At 60.8% G+C, this 17,286-nt stretch overlaps 1 protein-coding gene and 1 long non-coding RNA gene across 2 annotated transcripts in view; one reads left to right on the forward strand and one right to left on the reverse strand.

Annotated features, from left to right (window-relative positions):
* Positions 1-17,286, reverse strand: part of MINAR1 (membrane integral NOTCH2 associated receptor 1) — a 71,521-nt gene that overhangs the window by 24,220 nt on the left and 30,015 nt on the right. The gene's annotated exons all lie outside the window — the stretch shown is intronic.
* LOC115300836 lies at positions 3,734-6,063 on the forward strand. The gene is made up of 3 exons (XR_003912877.1): positions 3,734-4,051; positions 4,822-5,143; positions 5,463-6,063. It is a non-coding gene; the product is annotated as an uncharacterized LOC115300836 (long non-coding RNA).

Here is a 17,286-nt window from a genome sequence, read left to right on the forward strand (position 1 = left end):
CCGGGGACGGAGGGGCGGGCCCGGGGAGGGGCGCGGCCGGAGGCTGCGGCGGCAGGAGCCGGCGTGGGGAGGCGCAGCCGGAGCTGGGGACCGCGACGTCGCTGGGTCCCTGGTCGCGCCGGCGGAGAGCGAGCGGAGGCTGCGCGCTGGAGGCGGCGGGGCGGCGGGAGCAGCCAGCGGGGTTCGCGTCTCCCCGGCTCCCCTGAGCTGAAGGTGACCGCCCCCCCTCCTGGGGCCGAGCCGGGGTGAGCAGAGTCCTCGCCCCTCCTCTGGGAACACCGGGCCCGCCCGCCTGGCCTCCGAGTCCGCAGTCTTTGGCGAGGCCGCGGCGAAGCGGTCCCTCCGCTCGTTGATTTTCCCTCTTGGCCGGCCTCGGCTTAATTGGTACCCAGATTGGAGACTGGAGGTCATGTGACCCACACACACACACACACACACACACACACACACACACACACACACACGCCCGCCCAACGAAACCTGGGTGGGTTTGCAAAAGTCAAATTGGAAACATCAATCAGCAGGGGCAGCCTGTGGCAAGTCGCCCCGTGCGTCGCAGTGGGGCTGAGACGCGGCAGCGCCTCCGGTGCCACCATCTCTTCAGACCTGATCCTGCGGCTGGGGAAGCGAGTTACCAAGCATTCTGGGCCCCCTCGTCCGGAAAAGCACCAAAACAAAAGGAAAAAAAAGTGGTAGCTCCAGACCTTGGGATCCCATTTCAAAAGGAATGCAAACCCCACCTCCAGCCTGGGTACCACCCCCCCCCCCCCCCGCAAGCCTCAGATGGGGGCTCTTCCCGGGCCGCAATCAGCATGCCAGCTTGGCGTTCTGGGCCCGGGACCCCCGGGGGCGGGGACGCATGGATCTCCCTCCCGCTCCGCCTGCATGTGGCTCTCACAACGCTCTAAAAGTGAACCTGTTCATAATAAATGGATACTTTAAATAAGGTCTGATTGGGGGTGGGGGTCCGTGTGGACAGCTTGATTTTCTCAGAGCTCCGTTCTGCTGGGTTTTTATATTTATTTGCCTTTGGTATCTTTCCTCTGAGCAAGTGCAAAGCCTTCTGTGGAGGAGACAAAAGGACTTGACAGCGGCGTAAGATGGAAGTCAAGTCCGTGCAGCTCCTTCCACCTGCTCAGGGACTCAGAACTGTCACTAGTACTGCCTCGGGCCTCTTGTCCAAAATTGTCTGACAAAGAATGGGGTAATCGCAAAGAGCAAAGGTGTCAGGGCAAGGAGTCTGGTGAAAGCCACGGATCCGGAGATTCTCAGGGACCTCCTAGCCCTTCAAGTTCAGGTGCTTTGAGACCTAAGCAAAATATAGCTGTTTCTCCAAAACACTGAGAACAGCGGCACCGTGTGCAGCCGCGGGGCCAGGCGGCTCTGGGAGGAAACACCCGAACGAGCCCAAATCCGCTTTTTCTCCATCAGTTCGGCAGAGGCAGGTTAGGCGTCTATTTTTTTTCTTCTGAAAAATCCATTTTGAAAACCAATGTCTTAAATTTTAAAAAGGCATAAAATGAACACACAGGTGGTGGCTCTCTGGCCCTAAAATCACTGCATTCCACCCAGTTCACAGTCACAAGGAACGGGCAGACTACCCTTGCCCCTTCCGGTTCGACCCCCGCTAGCGGCCCCAGAGCCCCCCCCCCGCCCCTGCAGACAGCACAGGTGGGGTCGGACCTCAGCCGGCGCCGCCCCCACCCCGGCCCCCACCAGCCGGAGCCCGCCCCTCAGGCTCACCACTCTCTCTGCACCACCACTGGGTCAGAATGCTACCAGGTCATTCCCACCCTTTGTCCATGGACCCAAAGCATAAAAGCTTGGGAGAAATGGTGGAAATGCATGCATTATATGCCCAGGATAAGTTACGATTTAAAAAAATTATTTTTTGGTGCGGGGAACAGGAAGAGACGGGATGAGATGGGGGGCAGGGCACCAGACCATGAGAGCAGGAGTGGAATCCGCATCCAGAAACCATGCGGCTTTCAGCACCCCCCCAGACCCCCATGCTGTCACCTCATACCACAACTCGTAAACAGGTGGGCCCCAATCCGGAGTAAGCGGGCAGCGGTGAGGCTGGGATCTGGAGATGTGAGTGTGGACGTCTGGGCCAGGCTATGACCCACCGGTGTGGACGCGGACAGAGCCCGGCTTGTCCATGCCCCTCAGCACCGGGAATGTCGGGTTTTACTTCAGTGTGATGTTTGGGCTCAAAACATGGATGGTTCCCACCGTACAGAATTTGAACTTGATTATGAAACCCTAATAAATCTACGGCGATCCATGTGACCCGGTGTGAGCGGAGCATCCCACCCAGGGAAATACAGCTCGGCAGCCCCAAGAAATCTGTCCTTAATCCGATCCTTTATCTCAATTTCTCAGGACAGCGTCTTCCTCTCTCTTCACTACTCATCTCAGTTTTTCAGAGCCTCTCTCGCCCACACACCCCCCATCTCTCTCCTGGACCCCCATCTCTCTCCCAGACTCTCTGCATCCCTCTCAATTCCCCCATGTCCCTCCCAGCCCCCATATCTTCCTGTAGGAAACACATTCTTCCTGTCCTGTCCCTTCCCCCGCTGTCATTAGATCTCTGTATTTGCTGTCCTTCCTCCCGAGGGAAAGGGCGACCTGGTCAGAACCAGACTTCCCTCGGTGACAGAGCTACGGAGAGGCCCGGGGACACGCACGCAAGAACACTTTAGGGTCCATAGGAACTAGGTCTCCTCTGGGCACGTTTTAAAAGGCTCCCCTGAGTCTTACCTGAGTCTTAGGAAAGGCCCTGGATGTGGGAGCGGCAGACAGTCCCCTACTGAGGGTCCAAGGTCACCTGACATGGCTTCCCACCCTGCTGAGCTCAGTCCCCCCCTCTAGAATTGGGCAGGATCCTTTGAGGGGTCACTGTGAAGCCCGAGTAAGTGCAAAGTGCAAGTCTCGTGATAGGCAGGTGTTTGTGGCTTTTAAGATGACGAGAGAGAGAGAGAGAGAGAGAGAGAGAGAGAGAGAGAGAGAGAGAGAGGAGAGAGAGAGACAGAGGGAGAGAGAGAGGAAGGGAGGGGGGAGAGAGGAAGAGGGAGGGACAGAGGAAAGAAGGATGAGGGGGGGAGGGAGTGAGGGAGGAAGGAAGGAGAGAGGGGGGAAGAGGAGGGGAAGGAGGAAGAAAAGGAAAGGAGGGAAGAGGAAATGGAGAGGAGGGAAGAGGGAAAGGGAGGGAGAAGAGGGAGGGAGGGGGAGGGAGGGGAGGGTGAGAAAGTTGGTAGGGGAAGGGAGGGGGGGAGGGAGGGCAGACATCCATCTTGGGCATCTTGGCAAAAGCCTAAGGCACCGATGAGCAAGGAGTTGAGGCACGGGGAAGCCATCCCTGCCCCCTGCCCGGCTACAAGTCCCGGCTGCATCTGCCTTCCTGGAGGAGGGGTGGCTTGGCGGGCCTGACAAGATGGCGGCACCACGTACCCCAGTTTTGTCTCTGCCGGTACAGCTCGCACCCGATTGCCCTGACCTTGGGCCTTCCTGGATCAACCCCCCTGCACTCGCTTGTCCTGGGTCACCTCGAGGGCTTCCGGAGACGCACATCAGCAGAAATAAATGTCTGAGATCATTCCAGACATTGGTTTCCAACCTGTAGAAGAGTGGCCTCGCCCCCTACTGGCCAAGGAAGCCTTTGTGACGCTGTCCCCTCCCAGAGGGCTCTGGGCAGTGGCAGGGATTTGGGTACAGTGACAGGCGCTGAGGACGTGGGTGGGGGTGCGGCCGCTGTGAACGGGGCGGGTCTGACACGAGAACTGAGGTCTCGTGGGTCCTGGCTCAGCGCCCCCAGACCGCGGCCGTCCACACTCCCGGAATCACTGTGTGTGTGGGTGCTGTGAGCCCAGCCGGGCAGGCTGCCTCGGAGCGTCCCAGAGGAGGCCTGCGGTTGGGGGGGGGGGGGGGGGCGTGTCTCCAGAAGGCGGGGCCCCAGGCTGGACCCGCCCGGCTGTGCTTCGACCTTGGATTCAGCTCTTCTGCTCTGCAAGTGGTCCCCTCGCGGCGGACCCACCGGCGTGTCTGGCAGGTGCAGAGGACATTGATCACTTTGTGGCCGCCCCGATTCTGAATTCTTTTATTTTGGAGAAAGCTGCCATCTTGAAACCCCGGTGTCCCCTCTCCCCGCTGGTGGACAGGGAGGGGCCCTGGGCGGAGTTCGGGCGCAGCCTGAGCCGCCTCGGTCTGGAGCACAGGAGGGGATTTGTGAGACAGGGAGGGGTCCTTGCAAACAGTGCGCAGCGTGAACCTCCTCCGCGTGTAAACGCAAAGCCGGGCGGCCTGCAGAACACGGCTGTGACTCCACGGGACCCCACCAGGCGGCTCCGGCCGCGCGGCGCTAACCCCACAACACGCACCTGGCGCTGGGCAGTGCGGGTTTGGTTCACGGGGTCGTTTTCTTGCCGAGGCCGGACAGACGGGAGGACCGAGCCACAGCCTGTCACTGCAATGACCTCGCCCAGGCCCTCCAGGGAGCGGGCCTTCTCTCTTGCTGAAGGAACACCGTCCTGGCTACCCTGAGCTTCCAGAAGGTTCCCCATGGCTCGCCCTGTCTGAGTGCCATCGCCCGCCAGGGCAGGGTGCAAGGAAGCTCAGTGGAAACGATTTATTCCGGAAGGTCATTTACGCTGCCCTGACGCCGGCCTTGCGGCGTGGGCTGTCTGTGGTCACCGACAGGCCGGCCCCTCACTCTGAGATGCCAGTAGCTCCCTGGAGTTATCTGGATCCCTGAGATCAGCTAAAATATTTTTAGGGTTGGCAAAGAGGCCTGCCTGCCGGTTTCCACTCTCCTTTCTCCAGTCAGGGACGCCGGGCTCCTGGATGGCCTGAATCGTCCAGAATTCTCTACCAGCTAAGCAGAAGACAGCTTCGTTAGCCCCGGATCGCAGGGAGGAATGCACCTGTTTATTCCATGACAAGGCCAAGTGCCACGATGCGCCAGCCCCCGGTCGGCCGTGTGTGAAAGCAGAGACCTCACCAAGCGCTGATGCACATTAAGAACCTACCGCACGTGGGGCCGGGCAACTACCCTGAGGCTGACGTGACCGAAGCGGTTCCCATTTCACAGACGGGGAAGCAGGGAGCAGAAAGGCCTCGCTACTCCTCCAGGACCACCTCGCTGGTGAGAGCGGGAGCAGGGAGCCGGTGGCCCCGTCGGGGGGTCTTGACGCTGCAGAGAGGGGTGGCGGTGGGCTCCAGAAGTCTCAGGGTCCAGGGGAGGGACAGGCACCCAGAACGTCCTTACAGCTCAGGCGGGTCACCGAGTCCAGAATGGCACAGGGACACTGGGAAGGCGAGGCCATTGGAGGGTCCCAGCAGTGTCACTCCGTTTGCTGCCAAGTAAATTGCTTATTTGTTTTGAGTAAATAATACACACAATGGCACAAAATTTTACAACATCCTAAAGAGCCCATCCGGCACCCTGTCTGATCCTCCTCCAGTGACGGCACAAGGAGCAGCGGGTCGGCGTTTCTCTTTGCGACGTCCGGCACACGTTCTTACACACGACGGCCTCCACCGCCACGCGCTAGTTCGGAGACCACGCGAGCCCACGTCTGTGCGGCCGCCTCACCCCTCCTCCGGCTGAACGTCCGCCTGCGGCTCGCCAGGCCTGCGCGGCCGGCCGGGTCTTCCTGCGGCTGCGGGGCGACCCGTCGCAAGGACCACCCTCGTGTGTGTCAGGAGCGCCCGCGGGTGGACGCGCACGGAGCCGCCAAGGTTTTCCGTGCGATTCGACACAATCACGAATGACCTCTTGTAGGAAGACCCGTCAACGTAGAACCAAAGAGTCAGAATGCATCTGTAACGGTAACGGAGTGATATTAAAAATTTACCCTCCGGGCGCCCGGGGGGCTCAGTCAGCTAAGTGCCCAGCGCTTGTTTTCACCTCAGGTCCCGATCTGGCAGTTGCAGGAGTTCAAGCCCCGCGTCAGGCTCTGCGGACAATGCTGACAGTACCGGGCCTGCTTGGGGCGCGCTCTCCTCTCTCTCTCTCTCCGTCCCTCCTTCCCTTTCTCTCTGCCCCTCCCCTACTCATGCTATCTCTGTATCGCTCAAAATAAATAAGCTTTAAAGAACATTTGCCCTCCACTGAGGTTCTACCAACGCACACTCCCACCCGGTCAGAAGGCGCCGTCTGCATGACTTCCATGTCTCGGACAATGTGACGTTTTCCCTGCGGGCTGACAGTTTCTTTTTTCCAGTCTCTGTTTGCGGGACAGAGTTCAGTATATTCCAGTTCCTCACCGTCTCCCCGTGCTTGGCGCTCCTGCCCCCCACCCCCCGCGACAGCCACTGGCCGGAGCGCTCTCGGCGACAACACGCCTCTGTCCGGTCTCCCCCTCCTCGGCCCCTGCAGCAAGCGACGCGCCGAGAACGCCGACCCCGGAGTGCTTGGGGCGGAGATGCTCAGGTTTCACCCCTTTGCTGTGGGTGGGATGGTTTGGCCGTTTTTGCAAACTTGACTTTCTCTTCAGGACTGTGTGGCCCGGCCAGCGCGCACGCGTGTGAGCCGCTCGCGCAGAGCTACAGGACGCCACGTGCGGCTCTGCTTCAGCGTCACCTCGCGTCGTGCTCCGTGTAGGGCACGCTGGGTCTCTATGGGCCTGTGGGGTCTTTGCGTCCGGGGGGGGGGGGGGGGACGAGATTGAGACCATTTTAAAACGTTTCGGTTTCCACAGCCCACCCTGTGACTGTAACGTCCTCGGTAAGTCCCTGTGCCCACGGCACCGCCACTGCACCTGCCGAGGGTCCTCGTCGTCACCTCTTCCTCTGCCAAATACTGGGTTGCTCTACTGCTCCCCTTCACAGGTTTAAACACGTCTCCCCACGGTCCAGAGGCACGACGTTCCTGTGAAAGCTCCCAAACCAAGATGCACTCGCTGCTGACGCGCGTGGGGAGCTGCGCGTTCGCAGGTCCGAAAACCGACCTCCCGCAGCTGCGTCAGTACCTTAGGGCACACGAGACACGCTCACAGACGCGCTCCAAGGCTGGAGGCAGGTGCCCAGCGTGGTTCTGGGGAAGGGGCTGGGGGCCGCTCGCGGCGGGGGACACTCCCCTGTCTCCTCCCTTCCCCTCCCTTCCCTGGTCGGGGCCAGAGAGCGCTCCCCCCTTCCCCCCCTTGTCCCCTGTGTCCCCCCTCCCCTCCAGCTCACCCCATCCCTCCACATCTCCCCCCATCCCCTCCACATCCCTTCCACGTCCCCCCTGCATTCCCTCCGTACCTCCCCGTGTCCACCCCTGCATCCCCTCCACATCCCCCACTGTGTCTCCTCCCCCCACCCCTCTGTGTCCCCCCACGTCCCCTTGCTCCGTCCCACATCCACTCGGAGCTCAGCTGCACACAGCCAGTCCCTCGTCCTGTGGTGGAAAACGTCGCTCACACGCATTGTGTGTCTGTTCCCAGGAGACGCTCCTGGCCTGCGGGTCGCGGCCTCCGCACAGGTCCCCTTTCTCACCCCAGGCCGGTCCCCACGGGGCTCTGGCTCCCAGTGCAATGTGTCTGGATATGTGATGACTTTCCTGGCAGGGGACAGAAATCTCCAAGGATGCCCCCCCAGGCCCATTCTTCCTGTCCCTGTCCCATCACCAACCCCATCCCCGACCCTCGGCTCCAAAACAAGGAGTTTTAGTCCTTGGGGGCCTTCTCCACCCCTGCCCCAAGGTCCCCTCCGTGTCCTCCTGGCTTCCTCAGGGACAGGCCCTGCTGCTGTTGGCTAGGGGCCATCCTAAGAGTAGTCACCCTCCCCACCCCTCCAGCTCAAGGCCGGGAGGTGGGGGCCCTCCCCGGGGGCCACCCTGGGGCCAAGGCTGCAGGGCCAGCAGGTGCGGTGGCCCGGCCTGGGGCCTGGGGTGAGCAGGCCTACATGTGAGGCCGTCGGGTCGCTCACCCCAGGTCTCTGTCCTGCCGCCACCGGGCTCATGCGGCTCCACAGGGGCCCCTCCCACCGCAGCGCAGAGCAGCGGCCTCATGTCTAAACGATTTGGCTTATATTTTTGTCACGCTTCTTTAATTTTCTCCCCAGTGATCTATTTTGATTTTGCCGAATTAAATCACTGGTTTGAGCAAAATGAAAGTTAAAAAAACAAAAACAAAAACCAGCAAACAGCATCCGGTCTTTCACACTGAAGAGTGAGGATCAGAGGCCATGGAGACGCCCAGCCCTCCCGGGGACGCTCCCTGAGGCCGGCGGTGGGTGGGGCCCCGGCGAAGGGTGCAGCCCTGGGGGCGTGAGCAAGGCAAAGAGCCGTGTGGGTATCACCAAGAGGGCACGCGCCAGCCGGACAAGACCGGGGCCACGGGCAGGTTCCCCCAGCAGGACCTGGAGCCGGGGCCAGAGCAGTGGCGGCAGCCAGTGACACAGTAGCTAGTGACAGAGTGGCCGGTGCAGCTGACAGCAGGTGGTGCTGTCCTCGGGACGCTCCTGCCTGTTCTCAGTTACTTCCGCGTGTGGCACCCACAGTGGCTTAAAGGGAGAGTGAAGGGGCCAGCAGAGCAACAGCCAGCCTCTGCCCGCATCAGGGGAGATTAGGGAGCATCAGGTGAGAAAATAAAATATAAAACCATATGGCAGCTCGGTGCCTGGAGGGCTCACGTCATGATCTCAGTGTTCATGAGTTCGAGCCCTGTGTCAGGCTCTGTGCAGACAGCTCAGAGCCTGGAGCCTGCTTCCGATTCTGTGTCTCCCTCTCTCTCTGCCCCTCCCCCTGCTCATGCTCTCTCTCTCTCTCTGTGTCTCAAAAATGAATAAACATTAAAACATTTAAAAATAAAAATATCTAGAAAACCATCCAGCAGACTCCAAAGGTAGTGGCATCATCGCTGTTTGATGAAGCGTGGTGAATGCGTTATTCCCGGTCAGGAGTCTCTGGTGACGCAGGTGCGTACAGGACAGCCGGTCCCCAAGCCCTCGTCAGCGATGCCTGTTTCGGCAGCTCGCTCCTGGCGCGGAGACACCCACAGGAGGTCCAGGGCACGCTCCCGCCCGCTCGTCCTCAGATGTGAGCCGGCTCCAAACTCCCAGGATATTGGCAGGAGACGAGGCCCACAGCCAGGCCCTTCGTTTTGTTTTTTGTTTTCTTAGTTTTTTAATTTATATTTTTGAGAGACAGAGAGAGACAGTGTGAGCAAGGGAGGGTCGGAGAGAGAGGGAGACACAGACTCTGAAGGAGGTTCCAGGGCCCAATGCGGGGCTCGAACCCACGATCCGTGAGATGACTTGAGCCGAAGCCGGACGCTTACCCGACTGAGCCCCCCCGGCGCCCCCCTTCGTTTGTTTTCTTTTGCATTTATTTAGTTAGTTACTTATATTTTCATTATCTGAAAGGAGGAGGATAAAAAAGCACACACAGGAAGCAGGCTTTCCTCCAAGCTCACTGTTTTTTTAAACAAGCTTCTTTTCAAGAACGGTGGCAGAGATGGCAGGCGCAGTGCCCGTGTGCCCGAGACTGGATTCCACCTGCCGTCACCAGCCGGCACTAACACGGCTCACGGGTCGGAAGTATCGACCTTGCGCTGATGCGTTCGCACGAACCCAGGCTTCCGACAGCTTCCGGACTCTGCCGTCGGCACCCGCCCTCGGGATCTGCCCCAGCACCCCGTCACGGTCCCTCGCCGTGTCTCCGTGGGCGGCACAGCTTGGGGGCCACCCCGCACCTGGGAGGCCCCGGCGTTTGAGGCGGGCCAGCAGTCTGTACACCATCCCTCTCTTGGGGGTCGCTGGGTTCTTCCTCATAGATGGGGTTCTGGGGTTTGGGGAGGGCATCAGAGGGAAGTGCCCTTCCCACACATCAGACCGTGGGGACGTGCCATCTGCGTCGCCCATCACCGCCGCTGCTACTATGGTCACCGGCTGAGGTCACGTTTGTCACCTTTCTCCACCGCGAAGTCACCGTGTTCTCCCCCATCTCTGAACCATATTCCTTGGAAGGAAGCCGCCACTTGCTTCCCACACTGAGATCTTCCAAATAACAGACAACTGTCTTTTCTCCCGTGCTCCTTTATTTCCCCAGCATCCGCCGGTGTCACCGTGGACTCCCGAGCCCTTACAGACGCCCAGGGTAAAGGTCCCGCCGCTCCTGGTGCGGCTCGCTGCTCCGGGGCTCCGGCCCCGGCCCCTGGCGCCTCCTTCAGGGGCCCCCAGGCTTCAGCTCACGGATCCGGGGAGCGGCTGTCCCAGGCCACCCAGAGTGACTGGTTACCGCAGCGTCCCGCGGTCCTCCCGTGCCTCACTGACTCCGCCCTCGGACCCATGTCCTGGCCAGCCACGCACGTGCACGTGGGCACACTCACACGCTACCACCGTATGCTGCACCCACACGTGGACATCTGTGCACATACCTGTACCTACACAGACCCACAGATTAGCAACAAAACTACTTGATAGTCAAGCACGTGCTTGCAATGTCCTAACGCCAAGTTTACGCATATCTCACACTCGACCAGATGCCCCAAGAGCTCCCGGGGAGCTGGTCTAATCCTGTAAACGTCTGACGTGCAGTCAGTCTAGCGGCATCCGTTTGCCAGACCGCATTTCTGGGACTCCTGACAGCGCTCCCGCCGCCCCTGATGGTTGACTTGCAACAGAACCGGACTGATGAGCATCTTCCGTGAAAGATAAATAAGACGTAGTTCAGTTGGGTTTCGGATGCTCTCTCTGCTCAAATCTGTTGAGCAAAACATTTACCACGTTTTCACCAGGGCTGCTTTCCAGCGACAAGGCGGACTCTCAGACTCGTGAACTCAGGTAGGTAAAAGTCGCCCTCCCTGGTGGGCCCCCCAGCCCCCAGCCCAGCCCCCACCATACTGGGCCCCCCAGCCGGCACCCCAACAGATGGCCTGTCCCCACGTCACCGCCCCGTCCTAGGAGAGTGAGGACCAGGGTCTACAGCAGAAGAGTCACACCACATCCAAAGCCACAGCCTGGCCAGATGGGTCACCTTAGGACAACTGTCTTCCTTTGTGTGAACACATTGTCTCTTTTGCAGGGGACTGGCTTTGCTCAGATGTTAACTGGCTCCTCCCCATGCCCGGTCCTGCTGGCTCAGGTCTGGCGGCTGACCGGCTGCCTGGAGGAAGGGGACGGCCCCCCGCCCCACAGAATGCACCGTGTCTGCTGGCCGGGCTCAGGGCACCGGGCACAAGTGTCCCCTGACCTCCCAGGGGCTGCCAGCCTTCCCCGCTGAAGAACATTCCTGTGCCCTGGGCAGAGATGGGGACTGTTTGCATGGGGTCAGCCCAGCCGTCAGGCTCCCCCCTGCCCGCGATTCTGGTCCCTCCATTCTGAGCGCCACCCCCCCCCACACACCTGGGTGTCCCTGCCTTCGGAACCTGACGTTCAGGGCCCTTCCCAGATCCTGGGCCAGGAGTGTCCAGGGCTCCTCACGTGGGAGGCGGCACGAAAACCAGTTTAAACCGAAATATTTTCTCTAAATAACATCTCTTTGGGCCTCTTCTCAGCTCTTCTGCGTGACTGTGGGCAAACGGCTTCACGGACAACTGAAGGACGCGAGGTGATCCGTGCGTTCTCTCCGCTGCAAGCCGACGTCTGTCCTTTACGTGCAGCGGCGTGGCCCCGGCCGGCTCCCCGCCACCGCTCCCACGGACAGCCACCGCCCTGCCCTGGGGTCCCGCAGGTGCCCTTGGTTTTACTGTAAAACCTCGCTCACTTGGGTGACACTGATCCGGCACGGTGAAGATTCCAGGGCTGGACCGGAGTTAACCCTCGCGTCCACGGCAAGTGCAGACAACGGTGTCAGCACCGCGGCCAAGCCCGCGTTCCGAACCCTGAGGAAGCGGCCGTTTTTCAAGGCCCTGCCCGCATTTTCCACTCGTCCATTTATACCCACCAGGAGGCAGCCTGTAACCCACAGAAAACCAAACGCCTGGCAGCCGGGACTCCCTCCCGGTGCCCGGGCCGCCTGCCCGCTCCGCAGTGGGAATGAGAGGGTGACGGCGGCTCGGGTCCCGCGGCGGCGCGAGGGGGCTGGTAACCACACTGCTGCGGCCGGTGGAAAGGGGACGCGGGGGGGGGGGGTCTGCACCCTCACGAAGGGGACACAGCCCTTCCGGGTGGCACGTACCGCCCACGGCCAGATGTCATTTCTGCAGGAAGCCCCGCGACTCCGGGGGAGGACGTGTCTTCGGGCCCCAGGACGGCGGGAGCCTAGCGGCGCGGGGGCGGGAAACGCTGCGCCGGAAGAAGGCTCCGCTCACCGGAAGTGAGCGAGCCGCGCGCTCCCGAGCCGGCGGGACTCGCGGGCGATCCTGCCGGAAGGACGCCCTTTCCGACCGTGTTAAGGAGAGCAGGTGCACCGTGTGGACCCACGAACCCTGTGTCTGGAGTGGGCCGAAGAGAAGGGCAGCCCCCGCCAGGAAGCCCGCCAGGAGTGAGCCTGCACCGCGCACACGGCCCTGCGCGGGAGGACGGCCAGGGGAGCCGCCGCGTGGTGCCAGGTGGCTGTCCGCCTGAAGGGACACTTGCAATTTCCTGGAAGACGGCATCTCCCAGGTTCCCCGGGGAAAGGGCTCCCTGTCAGCCGCGTCCAGCCTGGGGCCGAGGGAGTGGGGATGCGGGCGGTGGGGAGAGGTCTGCCCTGCACACTAACCAACCCTCAAACTGCACGAATCTGGGTGTGGACCCTCGTGAGCCAGCAGGCAAACCCAGGACGTCCCCGGCGGCCTGCCCGTCCCTTCGCGCAGGCTGTGGCGGCCCGGGCTGTAGTGCCCGGCTTACCCTCACTTTTCCCAGTTTCTTTTTTTTTTTAATGGTTATTCAGGTTTTTGGGGACGGGGAGGGGGGGCGTGGGAGGCAGAGACACGGGATCCAAAGCAGGCTCCAGGCTCCGAGCAGCCCCCGGGGACAGTCACCAAGCTGGCACGCCGGGAACTTCCGGCCACCGCCAGCCGGCCCTGGCAGGGGGCGCGGACTTTTGGTCATGACGACTGTGTGTCCGTCCCCAGCGAGGCCCCGCCCTCGCAGGTGCGTCAGGAGAGAAACTCACTTGGCGCTGGAAAGCTTGAAACCAGCCGCCAAATTCTAGACTCAGCTGAGACTGTCCAGAGCGACTTAGAAGCAGTCAGGGTAGGAGGCTCCAGAGACGCCTCCCAAAGGCCGTCGTGGGGTCGCCCGAGGCAGCTTCACTGACCGAGGGGCGGTTTCCAGGGTTAAGGGAAGGGGTTTGAAAGGTAGGATGTATTTGCTTCCCTGTGTCCTTCAGCCACTAAAACAAAATTAATCTGAAAGAAGCGAGTTATCATAGGCTGTACATTAAAACTACAAAAAAGGGGGCACCTGGAGGCTTGGTCGATTGAGCATGTGACTTGATTTCAGCTCAGGTCATGATCCCAGGGTCATGGGATGGATCCCTTGTTGGGCTCTGCACTGATCATGAAGCCTGCTTAAGACTCTCTCTCTCTCTCTCCCTCTAAAATAAAACTTTGTTTAAATGTGTAAAACTCAAGGGGCGCCTGGGGGGCTGTCAGTTGAGCATCCGACTTCGGCTCATATCATGATCTCATGGTCTGTGGGTTCAAGCCCCGTGTCGGGCTCTGTGCTGACAGCTCGGAGCCTGGAACCTGCTTCGGATTCTGTGTCTCCCTCTCTCTCTGCTCCTCTCCTGCTCACGCTCCTTTTCCCTCTCTTCAAATATGGACAATAAAACATTAAAAAATGTTTAATGTATAAAATTCTAAGAATAGAATAAAAATAAGAGCTACAAAATTATGCTACATACCACCATCCCAACAGAGAAAACACCTCTGCATGCGGACAAGGATTGGAAGGTGGAAAGCAGAAAATAAACGTCACCGGGTTTTTTTCCCATAGAATTTCATTTACAAGCATGACCTTGCCCCAGGGGGAAGGACAGGACCGGAAGCCAGGCGTGTCCTGCTCCGCCGTGCTGGACTGTGTATTAAATCCCCGGAGCTGTCTGCCGGCCCCGGATTCTCAGCACACAGGCCTATAATGAAAACGTGTGCTTCATGTCTCTTGACCTTGGTAGGGGTCTGTTTCTCCTCAGGCCGGACACGCTGGACGTTAGGCCCGCGGCCGCAAGGAGGGAAAGCCTGGTCTGACGGCACCTGCACTGCCTTGTCGCTGTTTGCGGCCCCACCAAGCGGAGAGTGCACCCAGATCCATCACCCCATCTTCTCCAACCAACCGCGGCGCAAAGCCTTCCCCCCACTGCTGTTGATTCTGGCTCATGACTGTGGAAGAATTCACCCCCGTGGGTAGGAAAATAATAAGTAATTAAATGCATTCCCCAATCACCATGACAAATGTGACCAGGAAACTGCCAATGCCAAGTGGCCCGTGGCCGGCAATCCGCAGGCTCCTTGGTGATTTGATGCCTAGTAAGACACTACTTTGCTGAAGTGACGCAGGGTCTGGTCAAGGCACTGGCCTCCTGGAGGGGCGTCCAGGCCCCCTGCTGAGCTTGTGAACGCAGACCCCGCCCCGCAGTCCGGGCCCCCTGCGCCCGTCTCCCGGTGTCCCTGCCCAGTACCCCCTCTGCTTCCCAGCACCACCCACTTGGTCCCGCCTGGACCCGTCACTCCCCTCCTGACACCTCTGGGATTTCCAGGGACTGCGTGAGGACCCAGCGTGGTGTCTCTGCTGAGTCCCCGTCCTGACCCGAGCGATGCTGAAGATTCGATCTGCGATCTCAGGCTCATGGCTGAGATTTGTGACTTCACTCTCTTACGCTCGCTGCCAGGCTCTGCACTTCACCGTGGATTTGCTGGCGCCCGCCCCCCGCGCGCAGCGCACACCGTGTTCGGTACAGGCCGGCGTCCTCCGCCAGTGCCCCATCCCGTCCAGGCTGACGGCCCTTACTCATCCCTGCACCCAAGCGCCCCCACAGGCGCACAGTAGGTCTTCAGTGTTCATGAGCATGAAGATGACCGCTCCCAGGAGGCCATGCTTGGATCCTGCCAGGACCCCGCCACCCTCGTTCTGTCCCCTGCTCCAAACCATGTCCCATCCAAGCTCGGTGCAAAGTCCCTCCATCTCTGGCATGTCCCCAGTGCACCTGTCACCTGCAGCCTTCTGTCCTCTCCCTCCACGAGGTGCCCGGCCCCACCGCATCAGGGGTCTCGATGCCCCACCCACCCCTCTGCACTAGCTGTTCATGCAGCAGGATTGCTGAAGGGTCCCCACATGCAGGGGAGAGTGCAGAGAGCGAGATCAAAGGCATGCGTACATGTAGGGGTGCCTGGGGGGGGGGCGTGGATTCCATGTCTCCGGGACCCCCGAAGACGCTGAGTCCCGCTGGCTCGTGGGAACAAGTTGTTCCAAGGCTGCGAGCTTGCCTGAAGGGGAGGGCGTCAGTCCTGTGCCCCGCCCCCACCAGCCAGTCCCCTGGCATGCACCCGCCTGGGGACAGGCGGGCCTGAGTAACCCCCAGACGGGACCGCGGGGAGAGAGGCAGTAGCCAGGGCGCTTTTCAGCAGAGGCGGGGTGGGGGCGGGACAGCCCACCCCCAGATGTGCCCAGAACGTTTAGTAACACGAGGTCGGAGCAGCTTGGTGTGTCCAGCCCGGGGCCTGGTCAGACCTGCCAGCTGAGACAGTCCCGACAAGGTTGCAGCAGGCTGTCGCCGCCCCTGGGTGGCATGGGATGGGTGCTGCCCGAGACCCGCCCTCTGTCCTCACCCCAACCAGACCGCCAAGTCCCTGTGAGGAACGGTGCCACGCGACGCCCGTCCAGGGCACGGCCCTGCTCAGTGCACATGCAGGACTCCGCGGGGGCCACACGGGGGCCCTCATGGGGACGGCAGCTTCCCTCTTCAAACCCCGTCCTGGGTCCCTCTCTGGGCGGAGAACTCCAATCAGGCCTCTGAAAGGACCAAAGCTTCTCGGTGCCCTGCTCGGAAAGGCCAGTCCTCCGGGGGGTCCCACAGCCCACCTGGCCTGCTCCACACGCCTACGGGTGAGGCGCAGAACCCGGAGTTCCGCCGCCGACGCGACAATGACGGACTTGCCCGTGAGCCGGGGTCTTCAGCTACAGCCCTTCGCGGAGTCTCAGACTTGTTCACGGAGATAAAAGGATTCGAACGAGGAAATTCAGAGCCGTGAGCAGCCCTGAAAGCTCTCGGCTTGTGCGCTGCGTTCCCATCGGCTGCCCGGCATCTCTGAGGAGGAAGCACCGCTGACGGTGGCCCGCTGGCCGCCCCGCCTGGGAGGACACGGGCTCGGCTGACAGCGCCGAGCTGCCGGGAGCCGTGAGCGTACTGGTCCTCCCTCCTGCTTAGTCTGCCGGCTGGGCGACCCCGGGGGAGCTACCCAACCTCTCTGAGATCGTTGCTGCCTGCACGCATCAATGATGGAGCGGACTACTACCCCGCTGCGAACACCAGCCGTGCTCCGGCCTCACGCCCGAGACGCACACGGAGCACGTTCGGGGTCAGGGTCAGGAAGGCTCACACACAACACCCTGCGTGCCCCGCTCCCGCCAATGCGCTCTGCCTGAAAACTAGGACGCGCTTGTGGAACCGTGACGTGACCCGGAAATGGTAATTCACATCGAATCCCGCACGTACATCGCGCTCTCGAGCTGCGCCGTCTGCGGCCGGGGTGCCGCCATCATGCGGGCACGTCTGTGGGGCCACGCCTCTCACGTGTTCCCCACAGCCCGGACCTCAAAGGCATGCGAACCAGGAAGCATCGTTTCGAGGGTCCCAAGTAGCAAGCACTTCCTGTGGAACGAAGTCGAAGCTCCGCGTGAGCCTGGCGGCGAAGACACGTGTGGCGTGCCGGCTGTCCTTGCGGCGCTCCGTGGCCCTGCGCGCACTCCGGCCGCGTGGAAGATGCCACCACCCGTACCCGCCAGCGGTAGGGCGTGCCCCCCTCTAAGGGACCCAACGGCGCCTTGTCACCCATGAACGGGACATGCCCCCTGTCACTTTGCTCCATTTGCTGTCGGGCTACGGTGCCAGCATCCTGTTTACAAAGTCATGCGGGTGATGCACTAGGGGACAGTGTAAACGCTGTGCCCATTCTGAGCACTCGGAATCTGGGCGAGAAATACAGTAGTACGTGTTGCGTTTGTTCATTTATGGAAGGAAACATATAAGCCTCCTGGATTTATGGGCTCATTTACTTTTAAGCATCTATGTATTGAACGGGCAGGTGGTGCATGTGTGTAAGATGCACGGGGTACAGTGAAAAGTACTAATTCAACTGTGTACGGCTCTTACCCAAGTTCACCTACAACATTCCACAGTGGTCGCCAGCCGCCTAGCTTCTGTGTCCACGTAGCTCC

This window comes from Suricata suricatta, chromosome 9, assembly GCF_006229205.1.
Source record: "Suricata suricatta isolate VVHF042 chromosome 9, meerkat_22Aug2017_6uvM2_HiC, whole genome shotgun sequence".
Lineage (NCBI taxonomy): Eukaryota > Metazoa > Chordata > Mammalia > Carnivora > Herpestidae > Suricata > Suricata suricatta.